General features: G+C 38.1%; 2 protein-coding genes across 3 annotated transcripts in view; both read right to left on the reverse strand.

Annotated features, from left to right (window-relative positions):
• Window positions 1-4,655, reverse strand: part of LOC118675952 (guanylate-binding protein 6-like) — a 143,112-nt gene extending 138,457 nt beyond the window's left edge. The window contains exons 1-2 of one of the 2 annotated variants that reach the window (XM_036349028.1): window positions 4,577-4,593; window positions 4,355-4,453 (exon numbers count right to left, since the gene is read on the reverse strand). The gene's annotated coding sequence lies outside the window, so the exon portion shown is untranslated. Of the gene's footprint in view, window positions 1-4,354 lie in introns of both variants that reach the window. The other variant, XM_036349027.1, reaches the window with a different exon arrangement.
• Window positions 1-15,400, reverse strand: part of LOC118675953 (guanylate-binding protein 6-like) — a 134,264-nt gene that overhangs the window by 84,974 nt on the left and 33,890 nt on the right. The window lies entirely within an intron of this gene.

A 15,400-nucleotide genomic window follows, 5' to 3' on the forward strand; every position in this document is an offset into this window, starting at 1 on the left:
AGAGATAAATCAGGCCAGAAAGGAATGGAAGGAAGTTTATAAAGTGAGGCAAAGCAACATAATGAAACTAAGAATACTCTATCATTCAAAATTGAAGGGGAAATAGGCAGTTTCACACACACACACACACAAAAAAAAATGTTAAGGGAGTTTATCACAACCAAGCCAGCAATGCAAGAAATGCTAAAAGGGCCTGGTTTAAAAAGAAGAAATAAATAAGGAAGAAGGAACACAGGCACAAAAATAAAAATGGCTACAAACAAGTACCCGTCAATAATAACTTTAAAAGTAAATGGACTAAATGCTTAAATCAAAAGACATCCGAGTGGCTGAGTGGATAAGAAAACATGACCCACATATATACTGTCTACAAGATAGCCACCTCAGAACATGGGACTCATACGGACTGAAAGCAAAGGGATGGAAAAATATCTTTCAGGCAAAATGGAAATAAAAAAAAAGCTGAGATAGTAATACTTATATATGACAAAATAGGCCTCAAAGTGAAGACCATCACAAGAGATAGGTAAGGCCACTTCAAAATACTACAGGGATTGATACAACAAGAGGATAAAACCCTGGTAAACATATATACACCCAAAGCAGGAAAACCCAAACACATAAAAAAACTTATGGAAGATATCAAGGGAGAGATCAACAACAATACAATCATAGTAAGGGACTTTAATACCCCACTGACATCACTGGGTAAATCCTCTCGACAAAAAATCAGCAAAGAAATATCAATCCTAAATGACTCACTAGATCAGATGGAATTAACTGACATCATCAGAACATTTCACTCCAAAGCCACAAAATATACGTTCTTCTCAAGTACACATGAGACATTTTCAAAGATAGACCACATATCGGGTCACAGGCAAAGTCTCTCCAAATTCAAGAAGATTGAAATTATATCAAGCATTTTCTCAGACCACAATGGCATAATATTAGAAATAAACTACAATAAAAACAATAAAAAAATTCAAAACTTGGAGGCTGAATAGTTTGATATTAAACAATAATTGGATTACCAAAGAGATCAAAGAATAAATAAAAATAATACTAGAAACAAATGACAATGAAAATACAACAATCCAAAATCTATGGACACAGTGAAAACAATTGTGAGAGGGAAGGTTATAGCTCTACAGGCCTACCTCAAAAAAAACAAACAAACATGTAAAACTGGTAATAAATTATCTAACTCTACAAATTAAAGAATTAGGAAGTGAGTAACAAGAAAAGCATAGAGAGAGCAGAAGGAAGGAGATAATACCAGTAAAGATCAGAGAAGAAATAAATGATATAGAGACCAAAAAAAAAAAAAAAAATAAAAAATATCAATGAAAACAAGAGCTGGTTCTTTGAAAGGATGAACAAGATTGATGAACCTCTAGCCAGGCTCACCAACAAGCAAAGAGAGAGGACCCAAATAAAGAAAATCAGAGTTGATAGAGGCGAAATAACAACAGACACCACAGAAATACAAAGGATTGTAAAAAAATACTATGAACAACTGTAGTCCAACAAACTAGACAACCTAAAGGAAATGGACATATTCCCAGAAAAAAATATTCCAAAACTCAATCAGGATGAATCTAAAAATCTCAATAGACCAATAATTATGAAGGAAATTGAAGCAGTCATCAAAAACCTTTCAGAAAACAAAAGCCCTGGACCAGATGGCTTCCCAGGGGAGTTTTACCAAAATTTGATCAAGTGATCCCACTTCTAGGAATATATTCCAAGAAACTAGAAATACCAATCAGGATGGATATATGCACCCCTATGTTCATAGCAGCACAATTTACAATAGCTAAGATTTGGAAACAGCCTAAGTGCCCATCAGCAGATGAGTGGATTAAAAAACTGTGGTACATCTATACAATGGAATACTATGCTGCTATTAAAAAGAAGGAAGTTTTATGATTTTTAACAACATGGATGGAACTGGAGGGCATTATGCTAAGCGAAATAAGTCAGTCAGAGAAACATAAATATCACATGATCTCACTCATATGTGGGATATAATGACCAACATAATTTGATGAACAAGAATAGATCAATCTAGAGACAAATTGGAGGGAAGGGGGGTGGTTAGAGAGCAACCAAAGGACTTATATTCATGCTTATTAGCATAACCTATGGACACAGACACTGGGGTGGTGAGGGCTTGCCCGGGCTGAAAAGGGATCGGGGAGGAGGTTAATTGGGGAAAAGGGAGACATAATAAAACTTTAGACAAAAAAAAAAAAATGGTGGTACATCTACATGATGGAATACTACGCTGCTGTTAAAAGGAAGGAACTCCTACCATTTGCAACAGCATGGATGAACCTGGAGAGCATTATGCTAAGAGAAATATGGCAGTCAGAGAAATATAAATATCACATGATCTCACTCCTTTATGGAATATAATGAACAACATAAACTGATGAACAGATCCAGAGACAGAGAAGCATGGATCAGACCTTCTAAACACAGAGGAAAGGCAGGGGAGGGTGGGGGTAAGGGAGAGAGATCAACCAAAGGACTTGTATGTATGCATATAAGCCTATCCAATGGACACAGACACTAGAGTAGGTGACGATATGTAGGGGGGGAGAATGGGGCAATAAGGACACATAAGTAAGACCTTAATACAGAAAAAAGATAGATAAAACAAACTCTATAAATAAATAAAAAATATCCGTGTGAAAATATCAAGTGGCTGTGCATAATTCCTGGACATGTCTGACCTAGGACTTTGTTAGGGCGGAGAAAGTACTTCTTATATTCCAGGAAGTGCTGTGCTGGTCCGTCCTAATTTTCATACCATACCAAGAATGAATCTGAACCGGGCAGTGTCCTAAGGTAATTTGAGCCTGAGCAGTGAATTATAGCCTTGTCACAAGACAGCCTGCTCCTTTCCCAATTTGTAAGGATGTGACTGGGAGCTGGTGGTGAGGTCACAATCATAAGGCAGTCCACCTGTGTCTGACTGGTTTCTTTCCTTCGTTCCTTCCTTCCTCTTTCTCCTTTTCCATCCAATAAATAAAGGCATCCCAGAGCTCTCTGTGCCAAGTCTGCACTTGAGAAAAAAATTAAATTAACTAAAAATGTAAAATTTAAAATGTTGTGTAAGCGGTGAGTCTAATGTGGAATTAGAAAAGGACCACAAGTCCAACCTAGTGCACATTACAACGAGGAACACTGAGGACATGCATGAAGAAGCTGCCACCATGTCCCACCCCATCCCATTAAGCAGCCAAAAGACCCTAATCTCTCCTCTCTCCATGCACCCACATTGTCTGCTCTACTTGCTGCTGTCCTGGTTATATGAAGTCCTACTAGGCTGTCACCTCACAACTACCACTGCTCCTAATGGGGAAGCTAAAGCCAGCAACTGAGCCATGCAGTCCAGGCTACCAGGCTACAGGTGTCCCTACCTCTCCATTCATCAGTCCATTTTGAATCAGAAATTGAGAGGCTTAAGCTCAGGACCAAGTTGTTTGCAAAAGAAAGCTGAATTCCCACTTCTGTCCCTCAGCTCCTCAGGTCAGTGTGTCACAGAACAACTCCCAGGTCCTTCTCACTCCTCCTTGCTCCCTCTCCTCCTCCCACTTTTCTGTTGCTACTTTACAGAAGTTTAAAAAAAAAGCTGAGGAATTTTGTTTTCATTCTTACAGAGGACTCAGCAAAACAACTGAACCTAAAACGAATCATTGATGTAATTTTTTGGTAGAGTCTAAACATGTGGAAACTGCAGATAAAAACCTAGCTTAGACCTTATAGTTATTTTTAATAGCTGATTAAAATATGTGAGAATGAAGTATTTCATCTAAATACCACTTTATAGAATCTTTGGAATTCTAAATACAGTTCATACAATAAAGAATGATTTAATATTTAAATTGCAGGGTAAGGATAATCTCCCTGTTTTTACAATGTCCCACAGACAACAGGGAAATGTGTGAGATGGGGAGGGGTAGATGGAGGAAGGAACTGTAACAAGGCTTCTTAGGAAAGGATAGTTTGGTTCCTCAGTCACAGAAAGGACTTCAGCCCCTTCAAGCAGGTGATGAAGGATGCACTCCTCCTGTTCCCAGGCAGGGCTCTTTGTGCAGCCTGGGAGGGTGCCCAAGAGGGAGCAGCCCATCCCAGGAACAAGCTGTGTCCCCTGCCCTGCAGCAGCCTTCCATCCAAACAGAGGGGCTGAGCTGACTCCAGTTTAAGGTCCCTCCAGCCACCCCTCCTCTGCCCCCACCATCGGCCAGCTGCCTCCAAGGCTGATGTTATTGTTGATGTGACTTAATGTTGTTGTTCCTTAATAAACATGTGCAAGGAAATCCAAGTCTCTGAGCGAACTTACCTTTCTCCTAAGCTGCAGACAGCGGATAAGTTCTTGCCTCTGGCTGCCTCACTCCTCCTGAGTCTGGCTCCCCAGGGTGCTCACAGTTCTCTTTAGAAGCTGAAAAGCAAGCTGGATGTTACAGAGAAGCAGTTTTCAGTGTGGTTGAGAAGAACCGAAATCGAAAGGACACATCCTTTTCTGGGAAGTTACGTGCTGGATTTTCATCCCCTCTCCCCCTACCCGGGAAGGCATGCAGGGTGAAGGACATTTCTTCCACACCCAGCTCCCAAATCCCAGGCTGGCACCGCCTCCTCATGGGGCTTGTGTTCGCTGACCCCACAGTGAACACAGCTGCAGGGCTGAATGTGAGCCAGTAACAGCAGGCTGACAGGTCTGCAGCCTGTCTCTCAGAGGAACTTTGGACAGGCAATAAGGTGCTTCTTACTGTTGTTGTTGTTGTTTTAATTTTATGCTAAGACTGCCTTTTCCTTTCTGGCTTTTTGAAAAACTTATTATTAATTTATCCTTCTTCATTATCAATAACTGTCAAAAAACTCTCCTATTTTCCCAATCAAGAGATAGACACTAGTATTTTGTTAGCATATTCTCCCACTTACTGTTGTATGCTGTTTTTCTTTGTGGTGGCTCTGTGGGAGATTGTAAGGGTCCTGAGTTTATATTTGGAGTGTTTCTTTCAGTGAAATAACATAAAAATACAAACTCAAAAGTGAACATTCAAAATGAACAAAGAAATCATAACCATCAACAAGTTTTTAAAAGTTGACAAGTGCCACAAATATATTTGTTTTCTGGGATTATCGTCTATTAAGTTTCATTCTTCATATTTGCATTTTCATCTGAATAATAATTCAGAAAAAAAATATGTGATTATAAAGGATTTGACGCTGTTAGACTATTAAAAAAAAAAACAGTGTAAACAAAGTATTTTTTGTTACACCTATTGTCTCCTGGATGGATATAGGTAGGAGTTGTATTGTTAGAACAACTTTGGGTTAGTTTCATTGCCCATTTTTCTCTGCCTAGAATATTCTGAGTTGGTTTCAGAGACATTAAAACGTTAATTCCACTTCCACCAACATGTTTGATATTTTGCTGCCTATAGATTCTTCTAAGATTTTTATGGTTTCATGGCTTACATTTAAGTCTTTTATCCATTTTGAGTTTATTTTTGTGTATGATGTAGGTTGGTTATCTAGTTTCATTTTTTTTGCTTGTATCTGTCCATTTTCCCAACACCATTTATTGAAAAGACTATCTCGATTCCATTGTATGCTCTTGTCTCCTTTGTCAAATATTATTTGATCATAATGGCTTTGGTCAATTTCTGGGTTCTCTGTTCTGTTCCATTGGTCTCTATGTCTGTTCTTATGCCAGTACCAGGCAGTTTTGAGAACGGTGACTTGGTAATATAGCTTGATATCTGGTATTGTGATCCTTCCAACTTTGTTCTTCTTTCTCAGGATTGCTCCGGCTATTCGGGATCTTTTTTTATTCCATGTGAAATTTTGGAGAGTTTTTTGTAGATCTGTGAAATATGCATTTGTATTTTATTGGGAGTGCATTGAATCTATAGATTGCTTTGAGTAGTGTGGACATTTTAATGATGCTGATTCTACCAATCCATGAACACGGTATATTCTTCCACTTGTTTATGTCTTCCTCTGTCTCTTTTTAAATGTCCTTTAGTTTTCTAAGTACAGGTCTTTTACCTCCTTGGTTAAGTTTATTCCTAGATATCTTAATTTTTTTGGTACAATGCTAAATGGGATTTTTTTCTTTTTTAGTTTCTCTTTCTGTGAGTTCATTATTGATGTATAAAAAAGCACAGAATTCTTCTGCATGTTAATTTTGTATCCTGCTACATTGCCAAATTCATTTAAGTCTATTAGTTTTTTGATGGAGTCTTTAAGGTTTTCTATGTACAATATCATGTCATCTGGTAATAATGACAGTTTTATTTCTTTTCCAATTGGATACCTTTTATTTCTTCTTCTTCTCTGATCACTATGGCTAGCAATTCCAGCACTAAATCAAACAGGAGTGGTGAAAGTGGGCATCCCTGTCTTGTTCCTGATCTTAGGAGAAGTGGTTTTAGTTTTCGCCCCTTGGGTATGATGTTGGCTGTAGGTTTGTCATATATGGCTCTATTATGTTGAGCTATGATCTCTCTATTCTCACTTTGCTGAGAGTTTTTATCAAGAAATGGTGTTGGATTTTGTCAAATGCTTTTTTTTTGCATCAATTGACAGGATTATGTGATTTTATTACTCAATTTGTTTATGTGATGTATCACATTTATTGGTTTGCTGATGTTGTACCAGACTTGCATCCCTGGAATAAATCCCACTTGGTCATCATGTAAGATCTTTCTAATGTAATGCTGGATCCAATTTGCTAAAATTTTGTGAGGATTTAACCATCTACGTTCATCAGAGATATTTGCCTTTAATTCTCATTCTATGTAGTGTCCTTATCTTGTTTTGAGATTAGGGTAATGCTGGCTTCATAGAATGAGCTTGGAAGTGTTCCTTCCTCATGAATTTTTTGGAATACTCTGAGGATAGATTTTAGTTCTTCTTTGAATTGATGGTAAAACTATACTGTGAAGCCCTCTGGCCCAGGGCTTTTGTTTGTGGAAGTTTTTTGATGACTGCTTCAATTTCCTCCTTAGTTATTGGCCTATTGAGATTTTTAGAATCTTACTGATTGAGTTTGGAAAGGTTGTATTTTTCTAGGAACATGTCCATTTCTTCTAGGTTGACTAGTTTGTTGGAGTAGAATTGTTCATAGTATTTTTTTTACAGTGCTTTGTATTTCTGTGGTGTCTGTTGTTATTTCGCCTCTTTCATTTCTGATTTTGTTCATTCTTGGTGAGCCTGGTTTCTTGATGAGCCTGGCGCTGTTCCCCCTTCAGCAAAGGTAGCACAGGACAGGCCTCAGCACCGCCTGGTCCCAATGCTGCCCCTTCCACGGAGGTAGCCATAGAGGCAGCAACCCAGGTCTGGTCCCAGTGCCACTCCTCTGCAGAGGCTTGACAAAGTTCAACCTGCTGTGCCTCAACCTCTTACAGCCCCTCCACCAGCTGGCCTGGCCCCAGATCACCCCCACACTCACCAGTGGGTGGTGGTGGGGGGGCCAGCACTTAGAAGCTAGGGCTGAGGGCTGGCAGCTGCAGCGGCCAGCAGTGGCAGCAGCAGCGGGGTGATGGGAGCAGTGCCTTCCCCTGATCAGCCCAGTCACCCCCCACAGAGGAGGATATGCCCTGAGGGCTTCTGGATTGTGAGAGGGGGCAGGTCTGGCTGAGGGATCCCCTCCCCCCACAGTTAATGAATTTTCATGCACCAGGCCTCTAGTATTTTCATAAAGAATTTCATAATTTTATGTAGGTGAATTTATTAACCTTTTTGTTTATGTCTTTATTTGATGTCACAGTTCAATCTTTCCTTTTACTGCAATACTCTTTTTAATATATATTTTTATTGATTGATATCAGAGAGGAAGGGACAGGGAGAGATAGAGATAGAAACATCAATGATGAGAAAGAATCATTGATCGGCTGCCTTCTGCATGCCCCCCACTGGAGATCAAGCCCTGAACCCAGGCATGTGCCCTGACCGGGAATTGAACCCATGACCTCCTGGTTCATAAGTCAATACTCAACCACTGAACCATGCTGGCTGGACTATAATACTATTGTTTTAAGCTCAGGTATCATAGCTTTTGTTTTTAGTTCAAATTTTCATGTTGCACCATGATCTGTCTGAAATTTATTTTTGTTAAAAGTTATAAAACAATCTCCAACTTGGTATTTTTCATATGGCTACCTGTACTCCAGATACTATTTACTGAATATTCCATAATTCAAAACACCAAGTCGATCATATACTGAATTCCCTCACGAATTTGAGTCCTCTTCTGAACTTTCAAGTCTATTTTGTTGCTGTTTAAATATTTATGGGTCAGTAGCTTTGTGCTAATTGTTGGAATGTTTTATTATGTGATTATTGTGTGTGCTCCAACATTTATCATTGTTGTTTCAAAATTCCATCAGAGACTCTTGCTTTTAGTGTTTCCATATCTAGGTTAAATTAAGTATTTCTACTTCCAAACAAATCTTTGTGCCATATTTATTTCAATTATATTAAATGCATTCATTCACTTATAAAGATTGACATATTTATGTCTATCTTTGTCTCAGTAACATTTTAACATTTCTTCATATATTACATATATCTTGATTATTTTAGTCTAAGGTATTTTATTTATTTTTATGATATTGCAAATTTAGTCTTTCTTCCACTGTATCTTTTAACTTGGTTCCCATTTCTTTATATTAGCTATTTCCATCAACATGCAATTTATTTTCTATATTACAGATCCTTATAGCTTTTAGAAATTACTTTTTAAAACTTTCTTTGAATTAAAAATAAAAGCATGATTAGTGACTTTGAACATGTTTTCATATGTCTCTTGGCTTTCTGAATGTCCTCTTTTGAAAGGTGTCAATTTAGGTCCTTTGCCCATTTTTTGATTGGATTGTTTATCTTCCTTTTGTTAAGTTGTATGAGTTCCCTATAAATTTTGGAGATTAGAGATGCAAATCAAAACAACAATGAGGTGCCGTCTCACACCTGTCAGAATGGATATCATCAACAAATCAACAAACAAGTGCTGGAGAGGATGTGGAGAAAAAGGAACACTCGTGCACTGCTGGTGCGAATGCAGACTGGTGCAGCCACTATGGAAGACAGTATGGAGTTTCATCAAAAAACTAAAAATGGAACTCCCATTTGACCCTGGGATCCCACTTCTAGGAATATATCCCAAGAAACCAGAAACACCAATCAGACAGGATATATGCACCCCTATGTTCATAGCAGCACAATTCACCATAGCTAAGATCTGGAAACAGCCTAAGTGCCCATCAGTAGATGAATGGATTAGAAAAGTTTGGTACATCTACACGATGGAATACTATGCTGCTATAAAAAAGAAGGAACTCTTACCATTTGCAACGTCATGGATGGAACTGGAGAGCATTATGCTAAGTGAAATAAGCCAGTCAATGAAGGAAAAATACCACATGATCTCACTCATTCATGGATAATAGAGACCATTATAAACTTTTGAAAAAAATAGATACAGAGGCAGAGCAGCCTCAAACAGATTGTCAAACTGCAGCGGGAAGGCCGGGGAAGGTTGGGGGGCAGGAGGAAGCAGGGTAAGAGATCAACTGAAGGACTTGTATGCATGCATATAAGCATAACCAATGGACATAAGACACTGAGGGGTAGGGGAGGCCAGAGGATTGTCAAGGGCAGGGGGAAAAAGGGGGCACATATGTAATACCCTTTGTAATATTTTAAGCAATAAAAAAATAAAATAAAATAAAATAAAAAATAAATAAAAGCATGACACCTATACTTCAAAAGTTAGCCACAACATTATATTATTAAAATAAAATAATGCTCATTTAAAAAATTTCTTAACAGGAATTTTAAAGCCTACTTCATTTATGCTCTCATAAATGTTTTCTCTACAGTAACTATCTTAGCAGTACCATATAGTCCCATATGGAATACACTGCCAGCTTCATCGGGGAAGGTGCCAACACTGAGCTTTCATTGCTTTAGTTTTTTGAATCTCTTTATTGTAGAGTATATTTCTGTTCCTTTACTCTTCAGATTTCATTCTAAAATCTTAATGAAGAAGTTCCTCTGGCTTTTAAAAATCTTCAATTATCAAGATTTGGGGTTTGTATTTAATATCAGTGGCTAAGCATATATGCCTATTTCCAATATTTGTGTATGTTTGTACTTATGATTTAAAACTTCTTAAGATTTTCTCAGCACATTTTTATTGGGCATGGGAAGAGATTGTTAATAGTCAAAGCCTGAAAACTATCCCTATAATATTTTTCACTCACATGATGCTCTTTGAGAGGAAATGTTGGTTTGATATTAATGAATGCTCAATCCTAATTGAGTCTGTTTAACCACCTACTTCTAAAATATATGGAATGCTGGCCCTATAGGGAAAATTGATTATCAAGCTCCATGTTGGGTCAAAGAAGAATGTCTGTGCTTTGTAGGGTGATACAGACAGATCTACAAAAAAATGTAGGAAAATTTAGAACTTTAAGCGTATCATATTTTATATCAAGTCAAATCTGGGACTTTGAAGATGGGGTGAATTTATTTCAGAAGTCTCTTTTGGTTATAGCAAGAACCCTGTTGAATTTTTATATTTACAATTTATAGATCATGAGGAGTAAGGCCCTATTCATTGGGAGACACTGAGACCATCCTAATCACTTCCATTCATTCTTCTTTTTTCCCAAACCATGCTTTTCCCATGTTTCAGTGAGTCGGGTTATTCTAGAAAATCCCACGTGGAAGAACAACTAAACTCAGGAGTCCCCAAGACCACCCCTCCATGACAATGATTTACTAGAAGGACACTCAGAGCTCTTGGGAAGTTTTATGCAAAAGGAACAATTCATTAGAGGGAAATGCTACAAATTAATACCAGCAAAAGGTGCATAGGCTCGAGTCCAGGAGAGACCAGACACAGACCTACAGTTGTCTTCTTCCAGGAGAGTTGTATAGATAGCATCCAATCCTCCTAGAATCACGTGTGTGATAATGTGTATGGGATATTGCCAACCAGGGCAGCTCACTCAAGCCCTGGTATCTAGTATTATAATTGGAGGCAGTCAAGTAAGCATGGAGGGCTCAGTGGCTGGATTTAGATGCATAGATTCCAGTCCCTTTAGAAGTCAAACTGAAACAGTGTACCTAGATTTTCACCATCAATCACATTGTCAGCATAAACTACCTGGTATGGCCAAGGCCTCCACATATTCAAATCATTCTTATTAGGCAGGCTCTTCCAAGGGATTCAAGGTTTCCTTCCAGGAGTTAATGCCAGACTTCTCCTTGGAATGTGAAGGAATAAAAGCCTACTGAATCTACCTTTATTGGATGTGGTATAAGAATAAAGAAGGTGATGTCTTTAGAGGGATTTAGGAGTCTACTTTTCATTCACTCATTTGTTCTTTCACTAATCAGCTGAACTACATCCAGTACAACCTTGGTTCTCAAACTTAATTCATTCCTGAAGGCTGTTCCAGAAATAATTTGTTCACAAACAAAATCATTTTTCCCCCTTTAGAAATAATGTAAATTGAATTCATTCCAGACTCCCAAATGATTCCCTGTTTTAACCTTTCTTATATACATTACAGTTTAATGTACTATATAATCTATAAACAAGCACTTCTTTTCTTATATTTTCAAACTATCCCTTACTAGCCTTAAATCCATCACTTTCAGCACTGGTTCCAGGGGTCTTTCAGGAGGTCAGGTTGTGACATCTTCACTTTTTCACATATCACTCCTCCAAAATGTTAACTGCTTTTAATTTATCCAAATCAACAATAGTTTTCCTACCTCTTCAGTTGCCTGTGATCATTGTTTCTTTCACACCCTTAACAACATTGGCACACTTGATGGCCTCTTTGCATTTTAAAATTGTGCTAATTGTCCATTTCATCAGCAACCAAAGCAAAAAAAAAAAAAGAATAAGAAAAAAACACAAAAAACACACACACACAAAATATTCACAGCACAATTTCCTGAGATATTAACAACACAAGGTTTATCAGTAAACTAAACCTTGTTTGTGTCCTCAGAGACACTTTCTTGTTAAGCTGATGTATCAGCATGAAAGTTTTGTTCAATGACTGAACAACTTCTTTGAGAACCAAATTGTTTAAGATGGGAGACATTTGAGAAGGGAGATTTGACTGTGCAGCTAAATAGTAGGGCAAAAATGTAGGTTTTAAAAACAATCTTAAATTTAAATTGTAACTTTGATATTTACATTAATCCTTCTCAGGGTATTCTTTAGCTCTTAAAATAAGTAAGTGTGTCAATGTGTATGGGTTTGTGTATTCTTGGATAGCCACATTTTTAGCACAGCCATAATATTTAGCACAGCCAATAAAGCACATTTATATTGCTTTCATTTTTTTAATATCTATGGGAATATCCTTAGTTTTTGGCAGCACATAATCTGTAGTTCATTCTTTAGTATTTAGCTCAGAGCAAATTTTATGCTGGGAACTCAGGCACTAAGGCACTCTTTCTGAACAAATGAGACATAGTTAATAACTTGGAACAGTCCAAGACTATGTGGATGAACCTCCATTTCCTTACCTAGGGAGTTCACTCTCAAAGCTTTTGTTTGCTACTTCATGATGGACTTCATTCTTAAGTTATTCATTGGAATAAAAAATACTTTCTCAAATTCAAACATATGTCTCCAATTACCTGGCATCCCAAAGGGCAAAGCAGACCAAGGAACGATTCCCATTATTTCGTGACATTTGGAGAATTTCAAGGACTAGCTGAGTCCTTGATGTGACACTGTCTCATTCCTCACAGCATGACTTTTGCAGAAATAACCACTCCTGGATGGTACTGCAATCAGACATAGAACTGCATATATCACCTCCTATAACTTCATTGCCAAATGCAAGACTATCCAAAAAGCTTATGTGAGTGTAATAGATTTTACAGAAAATGGGGAAGAACATTTTTTGCCCTATGATTTCTTTGCCCATCACAGCTTTGAAGAGAATCATGAGGTCTTCAACCCACCAAAGCCCAGCCCCATTTTACATTGCTGGTTCCACCCCCCTCTTCCTACGCTAGTCTATTCTTAACACACTACCTTGCTTTTAGAGCAACTAAACTTTCTCTAACAAAGCAACTGGGCACCAGTTTTTATTGCTGAGGTTTCTGCTGACATTTACATTCTTATATTCTCCCCTCTGCTTCAATAGACATATTAATGAATTTTTGCAAATACACATTGTCTTTCCTATCAAGAATAGGGGGTCACTCCGGGCCAGGATGTCTCAGCTGTTTGGTGTGTCATCCCATGCACACAACTGTTGTGGTCTCAATTACCAGTTGCTGAAAGCCAATTTCAGCATGCCAGCAGAGCTGAATCATCTGGAAATGGCTGAGAGCATTTCCCCCATCCTGAAAAGGATTCATAAATTGATTGCTTGCTTCCAGACAGCTGAGGGCATTTCAATCTACATGTTATTTCCTTCTCCTGGACAAACACCTGAACAGCCTTAGGCAATTCTTCCAATCTGACAATACATTCTGTATACTAAACCCTGGCCTTTGATGTGTATATCTACCTGGCCTTAGGATAATTTAATAAATAGCAAGGGGTCCTGAGACAAGGGAGAACTTAGTTTCTTTAGCTAAGTTTTCTCTGACTCCCCAAAATGCCTTTCAAAATTATGTTTCATCACTGGACTCTTTATTAATTTATCCACAGCGCCTTCTCCAGATTCCTGAACCTTTCTAGATGCTGGATTAAGACACCCAGCATTAACCAGTCAGGGCACATAACCAGGTTCTGGGTTTGATCCCTGGTCCTGCTGCATTTGGGTGCTTCTCCCTCATAACGATGTTTCTCTCTCTCTCCCTCCCCCTTCTACTCTCTCTAAAATAAGTTCTAAAAAGGGAATTGGGGGTCAAATGTTAAAATAATAAACATTTTTTAGTCTTTTTGTAAAATGGTATCCCAATACCTATTCTGCTATAAAAAAAGAAGGAAGCTGTATGTGAACAGTTCTACAAGAGCAAATAGTGCCCACTTTTGTTTTGGAAACTCTGTGGTAAAATGTACCACAGGAAGACAGGTGCATGCAGTGTAAATTAAATTCCCCATAGCTCTCTGGAGTTGTAGTCAAGTTCCCTTACAAGCAACAGTTGCATATTTCATAAATTTTTTTGTCCAAGAAATACAAGTGGACCCCAGTGGAAGAATGTAGAGTCCAAAGAGAGTGTTCAAAGCACATTAGGGAAAGTGTTTTAATTGCCTGCACACTTTTATACATTCTGCTATAGTTTGTGTGTGATTTGTCCGAGTTTTAATAAAATTTTATTTACAAAAAGAAGTGACAAGCTAGATTTGGCCTATAGGTTTCAGTCTGCACATACTTTTTTCTTTTTCTTTTTTAATATATTTGTTATTATTGATAGTATTACCGATATCGCCCATTTCCGCCCCACTTTTGCCCTCTCCTTCCAGTCCCTTACCATCTGTAAGGTCTTCACTACCTTATTTCCCATATCCATGGGCTATGCATATAAATATATAAGTTCTTTGGTTTATCTCTTCTCATTACCTCAACCCCACATTGAGGTATGTCAGTCTGTTCCTTGCCTCCCTGCTTCAGGTCTTATTTTGTTGGTCAATCTATTTTGTTCATTAAATTTCACAAATAACTGAGATCATGTGATATTTATCTTCCACAGTTTGGATTATTTCACTTAGCATAATATTTTTCAGGTCCATTTATGCTGTCCAAAAGGATAAGAGATCCCTGTTTTTTACAGCTGCATAGTATTTCATAGTGTAAATGTCCCACAGCTCTTCCTGAGAATTCATTATTGGTATATAAAAATGTCATCAATATCTGGATGTTGCTTTTGTATCCTGCCATCTTGCCAAATTCATTTTTTAAGTCTCATAGTTTACTTGTGGAGTCTTTAGAGTTTCTATGTACATAATAATGTCATCTGTGAATAATGAGAGTTTTACTACCACCTTTCTAATTTGGATGCCTTTTATTTCTTCTTCTTGTCTGATAGCTGTGGCTATGACTTCCAGTACTATGTTGAATAAGAGTGGTGACAACCTTATTTTATTCCAGTGCTTAAGTTTTTGCTCAATTCCGTATTATGTTGGCTATAGGTTTGTCATATACCAGGTGTGGCCTCTATTACATTCAGTTGTAATACCTCTATTCCCACTATATTGAGAGTTTTTATCCAAAAGGGTGCTGACCCCATCCAAGGAGCAGCAGCTGCATGAGCAGCCTGCCTCTGCCAGCAGGAAGAGCCACCACTGCTGAGAGCAGAGCCCACCAGAGGAGCTGCCACCAACTGAAGAGCCGCTGCTGCCATGACTGCCCAAGGAGCAGCTGCCACATGAGGAGCCACTGCCACGCGA

This window comes from Myotis myotis, unplaced genomic scaffold (genome assembly GCF_014108235.1).
Source record: "Myotis myotis isolate mMyoMyo1 unplaced genomic scaffold, mMyoMyo1.p scaffold_m19_p_2, whole genome shotgun sequence".
NCBI classification, from domain to species: Eukaryota; Metazoa; Chordata; class Mammalia; order Chiroptera; family Vespertilionidae; genus Myotis; species Myotis myotis.